The 10,353-nt window shown below is 43.5% G+C and overlaps 1 pseudogene across 1 annotated transcript; it reads left to right on the top strand.

The window, feature by feature from the left end:
* Positions 1-518: 518 nt before the first annotated feature.
* Positions 519-1,143, top strand: LOC309551016 (annotated as a pseudogene). Its single transcript has one exon. The product of its transcript is annotated as an uncharacterized misc_RNA (transcript).
* The last annotated feature ends 9,210 nt before the right edge of the window (positions 1,144-10,353 follow it).

Here is a 10,353-nt window from a genome sequence, read left to right as displayed (position 1 = left end):
AACAAAGTACTTTCAGAACACTAATGACAGTGGCTGCCATGCGTACAATGATTGTGAAACATCACGATATTAAGACAGCTTTTCTTAATGGTGATATTGAAGAAGAAATTTACATGTCACAGCCAGAAGGATATTTGAAAAAGGGACAAGAGCATCTTGTCTGCAAGTTGAATAAATCTCTTTATGGCCTTAAACAATCAGCTCGAGCATGGAACCTGAAGATTAATCAAGTTCTACTAAATGAAGGATTTACAAGAAGCAAAGCTGATCCGTGCCTATATGCTAAACAAGTAGACACTGAGTGGATGTATCTGCTAATTTATGTAGATGACCTGATCATTGCTCACAAAAACGACAATGAAATTGCAAAGTTAACAGGAGTACTCAACAAGCACTTTGAAACTAAAGACCTAGGTGAAGTGACATATTATCTTGGAATTGATATCCAGCGTGAGAAAGATGGAAGTTTCCTGTTGAATCAGAGTGCAAAAATTGAATCTATTCTTCAGCAATTCAACATGACAGAGGCGAAAGGAGCAAGCACACCTATGGATACAGTCTATCCAAAGTTAGAAGGAGAAGATGATCTTCTCACATCCAATGAACAATACAGACAAGCAGTGGGGGCACTTCTCTACATTGCAACCATTACACGTCCAGACATTGCAGCCAGCATGTCTCTTCTTTGCAGGCGAGTTGATAAACCACGTCAAAGAGACTGGAATGCGATCAAAAGAGTTATGAGATATCTGAAACAGACAAAAGACTTAAATTTGAAACTGTCAGCAAGTGGTAGTTTAAACCTCGTAGGATATGTGGACTCCGATTGGGCAGGTGATCACAGCACACGCAAATCCACAAGTGGTTACTTATTAAAATTGGGAGACAGTCCTATATCATGGTCCAGCAAGAAACAGATGTCAGTGGCATTGTCCTCTACAGAAGCTGAATACATATCTGCAGCTTATGCCAGTCAAGAAGTTGTATGGTTACAGCAATTACTCAAGGATCTTGGAGAAGCAACATCAGAACCTACTGTCTTATTTGAGGACAATCAGGCTTGCATTAAGCTTGCAACAAGTGAGAAAATTAATGGAAGAACCAAGCACATCGATGTCAGACATCATTACATTCATGACTTAGTTGATCAGAAAGTGATTATACTTGTGTATTGTGAGTCAGAAAAAATGATTGCTGATGCTTTGACAAAGCCACTAGCTAGAACCAGATTTGTGGATCTTAGATCAGAAATGGGATTGACATAGATAGTATTTGTTGAGTGGGGGTGTTAGCATACAAGGTTTGTATTTAATCAGCAACAACCACTGTATGTCATTACCGTGTGCCTATTACATTGTATGACCACTAGATGGCAGTGTTACATTTGTAACTGAAATGTAACTATTTATATTTATATTTATGGCCCAGGGGCCACATGCAGCCAAAGACGGCTATGAATGCAGCCCAACACAAAATTGTAAACTTTGATTATTTTATTATTATTTTTTTAATGCGTTTACACTTAGGGAACACATGCAAATGAAGAAAATAAAAATCTGACAGGGCCTCTTCACTAGGCTTTTATAACTTTTTTTATCTTAGCAAAAAAATATCCCACTCACAATCACACCTAACTCATCAGTGTCATCAGTGTCAATGTCATCAGTTTTTGGCAGCTATACCTATACCTATACTGCAGATATACCAAATACCTATACTGTATTTGTGAGCAACATTTTTTCATAATGAAACACACGAAGGGAAAAATTAGAACCAAAATATCTGATGAGCACCTTGAGAATTCATTTCTCAATTGTTATTGCTCCTCTATCAGTTCAGCTAGATATAGGTGCGTTAGTCTGTAAAAACAGTGTCAAATAGCGCACTCGCTTTATGTTTTTACTTTTATAATAAAAAAATAAAAAAAATGTTATTACTCAGACTGATCCATTATCTATATCAGTGATCGTTAACTTATGAACTGCCCAACTTTTTCTGCTCATCAGCTATCCTTATTTTTAGAGTATTTTATGTGCAGTCCTAGACAATTCATCTTCTTCCAATGTGGCATAGCCACTTCAGCCCCAAAAGGTTTTACCTCCCTAATGACCAAGCCAATTTTTGGGATACGGCACAGTGTTACTTTCACGACAGTGAAAGTAAAAAAAAAAAAATCCAGTTGATCCTTCCTAGCAAGCTGTCCTCTCTGCATCTGCTGACTGTAATCAGCATCTCTGTCAGTGGCGGCCCCATCCATGCGTCCGGCCCCCTAATCTACATGCGGGGCGCTAGACGCATGGAGTTCAATGGGCTTTTTTTTTTTTTTGTATCACCTGATTAGAGCAAGAGGCTCTAATAGGGCGATCCAAAGGGTGGACTTGGGGCGCAGAGCAGTGCGTCTTGAGCCCACCCATTGTGTGACAATAGCGAATGAAAATTCGCTATTGTCACACGGATCCTCCTCCTGGCCAATCAGGGAGCGCGTCCGATACGCGCTTCCTGATTGCCCGAAAGGCAAACCCCATGCCATTGGCTGGGGAGGAAGCGGGAGCCGGGAGGACTGAGGACTCAAGGAGACGCCGCCACGCCGGGGAACAACTGAAGAGAAGCCGCGAGCCGCCGCTGCGAGGTAAGTGCACTGGTCTCGCGCTGGTCAATCTGCATTGAAAGGGGGCACGATGGCACATGTTTGGGTGAGAAAGAGTGAGACTCCATGTTTGGGTGGGGGAAGTGAGATTCCATGTTTGGGTGGGAGAGGAGTGACTCCATGTTTGGGTGGGGGAAAATTTGACTCCATATGTGGGTGGGTAGGGTTTAGAGAAAGGATGTTTATCTGGGATGCCTATCTAAACATCCCATCAGCATCATCCCGTGGCTTTCTTATGCATAGACTAACCTGGTAATCTGGAATTTTCCACTTCTTAAACATAAATAACAGAAAACTAGAACTTTTTATAACTGGGTCTGTCTGTATGTGACACAAAACAGATGACACATTGTAGTTGCCACTATGACCCAATACCTGGAATTCTCACTGGATGTAGAGAAGGGCTCTCTGCCAAATGATGTAACTCTTGTGGATATCCTGGAATTGGTGCTATCACTGCTATATACCTGGTTAGCATATGCATTTTTTGTATTTTTTGTGTTTGAGACATTTCTCTGCAATTTGTGGATTTCACACAATTTTCACTTTTTTCCATTAACCATCATATTAATGGATATATCTTACACTTTTTCATTATTCACTTTTGCGCTACAAGTCCCCTTCACCTCCCCCTAATTTATATACTTACAGAAGCTTTATATGTATTTTCATACGTATTCACATAGATACTTATACATACTTTGCACATTACAGAAAGTTTGAAACCACTTTTATTAATAATTTTTTCAATTAATTTTTTCCTTGCTTAATGTGTTTTCCGGTTTTTGGTCCAGGCACGGGTATCGTTTTTTGATAAGATCATTATTTATACTGATATCGGTGTGTTCTCTCTTCTATGCCATGCAGGCTCCATACAGCCGCCGATAAAAACATCGTAAGAGATCTTTTCATTTTTTCCGGATATGTTTATATAGACATTTTTTGATCACCAGAGGTCCAACTATATATTTGAATATAACATTTCTATGTTGCAACTTTTTTACATACAGCCTGCTATATGTTTTTCTATGTTTTCAAATATGTGATTTTATATTGTTTGTATGCACGCTTCCCCTTCCTTATGGAGGGTGGAAGTCCTTTTGTAACTAATTGTCTTCACTCTGAGACTGTGGATTCCTGAACTCACAGCTATCCTCCTACTAATTATCTCAAGGTGCGAATGATTACATTTCCTGGTTACCACCTACTTGGTTTACCTATAAATGTTTGTCAGCATCCACAGTCTCATCATGTGTGGTTATGATTAAGCGATATACATCGTGAAACGCGTCAACCCGACACGTCTGTTCATGCACTGTACTGTCTGTCTGCTGTATTTATGGAGAATAAAGGAGTTCGATTGGTTTTCATCTTATACCCTTGAGTGCGGTCTCAATCTTTTTGGATGTTTCTATCACTCGAGTGAACCAGCATTGTATCCCGACCTGTCACCTATAGCCGGTTAAGGTGACAGCCCACTGCGGGTCTTGCACTGTATGTCAGTAATGTTTCACATTGGGTTCACTCTGTAGGGTCCTCGTGATACGATAGTCAGACATTCTTTGAACAGAGCTTTTACTCTTCCATATGAGTGCCCTGTCAGCAGGTTGTCTTGCTGAATTCTATTCACTGGGTTCAGTAGGGATATTTATAGAACATGTTAAATATGTTATATGTGAATATTACACAATTCTGTCAGTTCAATCTCCTTTCTAAGCTGATTAATCCGGCTATATTCTCACTCTCAAAGAACTGCATGTCAGCCACTATAGGTGTAATATTATTTAACAGCAGTAATTACTTATATTTCTTCACTTTGTTCAGCCTCGTGAGAAGTTTTCATAGAAAATGTCAATAGTTCTATAAACTGCGCTGCACGGGATTAAGATAATCAACCTCAGACCTTTTCTTCCTATAGATTCATTGTTACTGTGAGCCATATACAATGCCATTGTATGTCTGTTTCTATGGATTCCATGGGTTATGCATTAGTTAATATTGGGTGCCCATAGATGAGAAATTATACTGAACAAAATTATAAACGCAACACTTGTTTTTGCCCCCTTTTTTCATGCTGATGTTTGACACGCTGATCAGCTGTGCATTGAAGGGGGGGCACGCTGATCTTTGTGCATTAAAAGGGGGCACGCTGGTCTCTGTGCATTGAAAGGGGGCACGCTGATCTCTGTGCATTGAAGGGGGGCACGCTGATCTCTGTGCATTGAAGGGGGGCACGCTGATCTCTGTGCATTAAAGGGGGCACGCTGGTCTCTGTACATTGAAAGGGGGCACACTGGTCTCTGTGCATTCAAAGGGGGCACACTGGTCTCTGTGCATTGAAAGGGGGCACGCTGGTCACTGCATTGAAAGGGGGCACACTGGTCTCTGTGCATTGAAAGGGGGCACGCTGGTCTCTGTGCATTGAAAGGGGGCACACTGGTCTCTGTGCATTGAAAGGGGGGCACGCTGGTCTCTGTGCATTGAAAGGGGGCACGCTGGCATCTCTGCATTGAAAGGGGGCACGCTGGCATCTCTGCATTGAAGGGGGCATGCTGGTCTCTCTGCATTGAAAGGGGGCACACTATACCTTAATTACTGAAGGCCCCTTTCACACTTTTGTGACCTCAAAGTCACGCAATTTTTTACAGCGTTTTTTGCCGCAAAGCAATGCCTATTAATTTTTCTGTTTGCGCCCCCCCCAAAAATTTTGAGCACCAGCCGCCACTGATCTCTGTGGACTACAGAACATCCTGTTATGGAGTAGAAAAGGGAGGGTGGTATTCTGTAGTCCTAATACAACTCCTGTCCTAGCTTGCTCCTCCATAGATACAGTACAATAAGTGAGCTTTGTTATATTAGGACAGGGTGAATTTCTGTCACTGTGGGGAGCCCCAAGACGGCCAAATGGTGCTCCAGTTCGAGCGATCTCAGGGGTTGGGGTGGGTGCCCAGTGACATCTGTAGAAAGGAGTAGGGCACACTCCGCACACACCAGCTGCCAAGATGAGAATACGCCACAATTTCTGTGGAGCAGCACTCCAGACATCAGCTTGGATGGGACATCTCCCCCTCAGCTCTCCATCATCAAGAGCTCGGCCTCCCGCTAAGCTTTACAGTGCAAGGGGGAACCCTGCGGACCCTGAGGTAAAGGGGAGCTCCGATGTAAAGGGCAATGCTGCATACCCTGATGTAGGTGGGAACTCTGATGTAAAGAGGAGCTCTGTGAACTCTGATGTAACTGAAAACTTTGTGGACTGTGATATAAAGAGGAACTCTGAAGTATGATGTAAGGGGTAATTCTGTGAACTGTGATGAAATGGGGAACTCTGATGTAAAGGGAACTCTGCCGACGCTGATGTAAAGGGGAATGCTACAGACAATGATTTAAGGTGGAACTCTGATATCGGATCATGATGTAAGGGGGGGGGTGTTTAGGTTCCCTTCATGGTTTCTTGCGCCGGAGCCCTGAAGGTTCTAGTTACATGCTCTGACTGGGCCAACTTGAAATGGCACAATTTGGTTGTTCTGAAGCCAGTCTGTGGTTGATTTATTTTGATTTTTATTAGAGTCATTGTCCTGCTGAAAATTCTACTAAGCTTCAGCTGGTGGACAACCACCCTGACATTACCCTGTAGGATATTTTAGCAAACTTGGGAAATCATTTTCGGTCCAGGCCCGGAGCCAGCGAAGAAAGCCCAAAAGATGATGTTTCCTCCACCGTACCTCACCATTGGGATAAGTTTTTGATGTTAGTAAGCTGCCCCCTTACATAGTGCTGAGTATTCTCAGAACAATCCAACTTTTATTTAATTGGTCCACAAAATATTTTCGTAAAAGCGTTGTAGTTTGCCAAGGTGCTCTTTGGCAAACTACAGGCATGCAGCAATGTTTTTTGGAGAGCAGTGGGTTCCTGTGTGCTATTCTGCTATGGACACTCTACCAAGACTTAAGTATGGTAGGGTTCTCTGGTCCGGCTCCTAGCACTGGCTTCAGTATAGAGGTGAGATAGCCGGCAATGCAGGCCCATAGTAACTCTATGGGTGACGTCACCACAACTCTGCAGCAATTGTCGGCGATCTCTCCTTTTCACTGAAGCCGGAGCTGGGCAGATCAGGTGATTGAACTGGAGCACCCTCAGCATAGACATCTTTCCTTTACAGGGCAGTTGGAAAAGGCTTACAATTGGGGTGGAGTCGCTACCTTCTCTTGTTTCCTCCTGTTCCCATGTATATTAATGTATTGGAATGGGTTGTCATTATGTTCCCCTTTTTATTGTAAAAACAATAAAATCTATTGAAATAGAAAAAAAAGGTTCTTTATGCTCTGTACCTTCTATTGTTTCCAACTGTTCCCATGAATCTCAATGTATTGGAATGTGGTGTGTTATGTTCCCCTTTTTATTGTAAAAACAATAAAAACTATTGAAATAGAGTAAAGGTTGGAGCAGGTTTCGGTACAGTTAGGATTTGACTGAACTTCTACTTTAAGTCTATATTTGGAGCTCTTACGGAATGACTGTGTACCCTACACCTTAAAGTGATATTAAAGTCTTGTTTTATTTTTTTTCTAAAATAACAAACATGTTATACTTACCTCCTCTGTGCAGTTGGTTTTGCACAGAGAAGCCCGGGTCCTCCTCTTTTCGGGTCCCTCGCCGGTGCTCCTGGCCCTTCCCTTCTTCCAGATGCCCCTACAGCAAGCAGCAGTCAGGGCTGCCTCCGTCTCCTGAAGGGCTCACTGACTGATGGACAGCAACGGGAGGCAATGACTTCCGTTGCTGCTAAAAGCCAATCAGGAGTGTGAGTCCCCAAAGAGGCAAGGCTGTCTTGGACATCCCTGGATTGAGAGGGGGCTCAGGTACGTATTGCAGGTGCTGGAGAGGGCTGCTGCACATAGAAGGTTTTTTCCCTATAGAATGCATGAAGGTAAAAAAAAACCTTGTGCCTTTAAAAACACTTTAACTCTTGTTTAATAGATTGAACACAAAGTATGCTAACTAAATTTGCCACATCATTCTTTTTTTTTTTTTTTTTTTACCAACATTGATTGATTTTAGGTCCCAGTTCACACTGGTGCAACTTGTCATGCGATTTGACAGTTTCAAATTACATGACGAGTCGCAGCCTATTTTCAAAAAAGGAACCGTTCATATCGTCGCGACTCATGTTGCGGCGATCATGAAAAAAGTTTCTGGACTACTTTTTGATAATTTATTTGTGATTTGCATAGATTAAATGAAGTCGCAAGCCACAATGAAATTGTCAGTGCAAATCGCACTGATGTGCTGCTTTGAAATCGCACTGAAGTAGCACAATTTTAAAGCCGCACCGGTGTGAACTGAGACTAAAGGTGTTGAGCCTTTCCAAATACATAAAAAGGGGGTCTCAGTAGCACCCCCTAGCATTGCTAGAGTTCTAGAGTCAGGTTTTGTTTGAGTGTAAGTAAATTTGTGCTGGCTTAACTGGCAGCCAAGCCTGCGTGTGTTTTTCCTGGGTTGGGCAGAGGTCCAGGGAGAGCTGTGTGACTCACAGGCAACATCACTGAGACCTCCCCCCTACTTCTCAAACTTACTAGAAACTTCCAGAAGAATGGGAGAGGAAGTAAGATGGCGCTGCCGCTGCCTGGAGTTTTTATGACGACCCTGACCAGCCCCCTCAAATACTCAGGGTCAGTCCAGTTGGTGTCAGTGTGGAGTTTGAATGGAAGATGGAGATGGAGTGTTAGGCTGTCGGAGGCTCTTGAGAGTAACCCCCTGGTCTGGGGAGGGGGGGGGGTGAACTCCGGTCTGGACTCAGGTGCGGAGGGGACCCCTTCTCATGACACACAGAGGGATCCTGACCAGGAGGCATGGGAGCAAGGAGAGGACAGCAGTAGGACACTGCCGGACAAATCTCCAGGGAGAAAGAAAACCAGGATTGCTGGTGAGTGACATATAGTCGGGAGGACTGAGAGGTATGCCTGAGAGGAGTGGGAGAGAGAGAGCAGTTTGGGATAGATGCAGAGTCAGTCGGGAGGACTTTGGTGAAAGGGACAGCTGCAACCAGGTGGGCTGGCAGTGTCTGAAGAGGTGGTACTGGGAGCAGTAGCCACAGAAAGGACAGCTGTGCACTAGGACTTTCTTTGCTACTCCAGAGGCCCATGGTCCCTGCCTGTAAAGGGCATGTCCTACTAGTCTAACTGAGCCTTGTGTTAGACTATCCAAACAGTGCCAGCTGGTTCTGGGAGTTGTAGTTCCACAAGCAAGAGTTGTGCTGAAGGAGAAAGAGTAGATCTGCAAGCAAGTTTGTGCAGGAGGCATAATACCCTTAACCCTATCCAAGTTCAATTCCCTCAATAAAATACAAAAAAAAAGCTGCAAGAACTGTTTCTTGTCTCTTGCGTGTGGTGGAAAATTCTGTGTGCCTAGCTGTGCAGGGTGGGAGATATCAACATTCCCCAGCGGCTCCTACAGGGGTAGCACTACAATTATGCAGTAGTGTGTTTCTTGTTAGCTAAGCAGGCTTATAGAAGAGCATTGTAGAATCTTTTTCAACTAAGGAGAATTTGTTGGCTGCAAACTGTATTCTGAATTAGTATCTCAGATTAACCTGCTTAGTGACCTTAGTGCCTTGAAAACATTCAAAACTGTAATTGTACAAATCCTACTCTGCAATCCCAATACACCTATATCCTGCACACCAATTTAAGAGCTGCTGGTGATATTAGTCCTATTTCCCCACTTAGAGCACACACTGCCAGGCACGCAGAATGTTTGGCTCCAAAGAACAGTCCAGGGATTTCTTTTTGGGTTTTTTATTAGGAACAATGAACTTTGATAGGGTAAGGGAGCATAGGATACCCCAACAACTGCAGAGCTTAACAACTTGAGGACTTCTTAATTTTCTGGCTGCACTGTATACAACAAAGAATGTCCCACAGGATCTCTAGGCTGATGGTGACTAGTACTCCTTCCAGAGTTTAGTAGCTACACACAGTCACTACTCTTCAGCACTGGGGTCATTTACTTACACATTTGTCACAGGAGCATTGGTTGCCTCCTGCCAATATCCACCAGGCACTTCCTTGTGAGGGAGATGTAGACTCACACTATAATAGGACAGGTTGGCTTTTCCCACCAACTTCCTCCTGACTCTCTCCAGTGAACTTCTTGATCTTTGATTTAAATTTGCATGTAGGCCTCCCAGCTAAACCTAACTGGGACCTCTGTGTCTTCTTGATAACATCTCCTAATGTTGTGCCCAGGGGTCTCCTCCAGCGGGACTGGACCCAGGAACTCTGCACCCTGCTGCTCAGGCCTCTGACTATTTAAGGGCAGTCCAGCCATCTACTGGGCACACCTTTACAGGGATTGGCTATGCGTTTCATACATAATCAGGCTCTATACTCTATTCTTCCTCCCTCTATACTTCTAGAATCATCTAGAAGACAGGGGGATGTAACAGAACATTAGCCTATGAAACCCTGAGCAGCACCAAATGATCAACTCCTGCTCCTCTTATTACAGTGGGGCCAACTAAATTTGCCTAGCAGTCTATTCTATACTTGGATTGTGCTACATGTGTATGGAAGAACATAATGCCTATACAGATGTAGCCCTGCCCCCTGGGGAGTGGCTAAGTGTAGGTATCTCCTCCTCACTTTTATTGCCCTGAACACTGTCCAACCCACTTGACACTATAAGCTCTATCATTGTAAATGACTGAAAAT

This window comes from Pelophylax lessonae (genome assembly GCF_965119305.1).
Source record: "Pelophylax lessonae genome assembly, chromosome: 3".
Classification (NCBI taxonomy): domain Eukaryota; kingdom Metazoa; phylum Chordata; class Amphibia; order Anura; family Ranidae; genus Pelophylax; species Pelophylax lessonae.
This window is presented reverse-complemented; position numbering and strand designations above follow the sequence as displayed.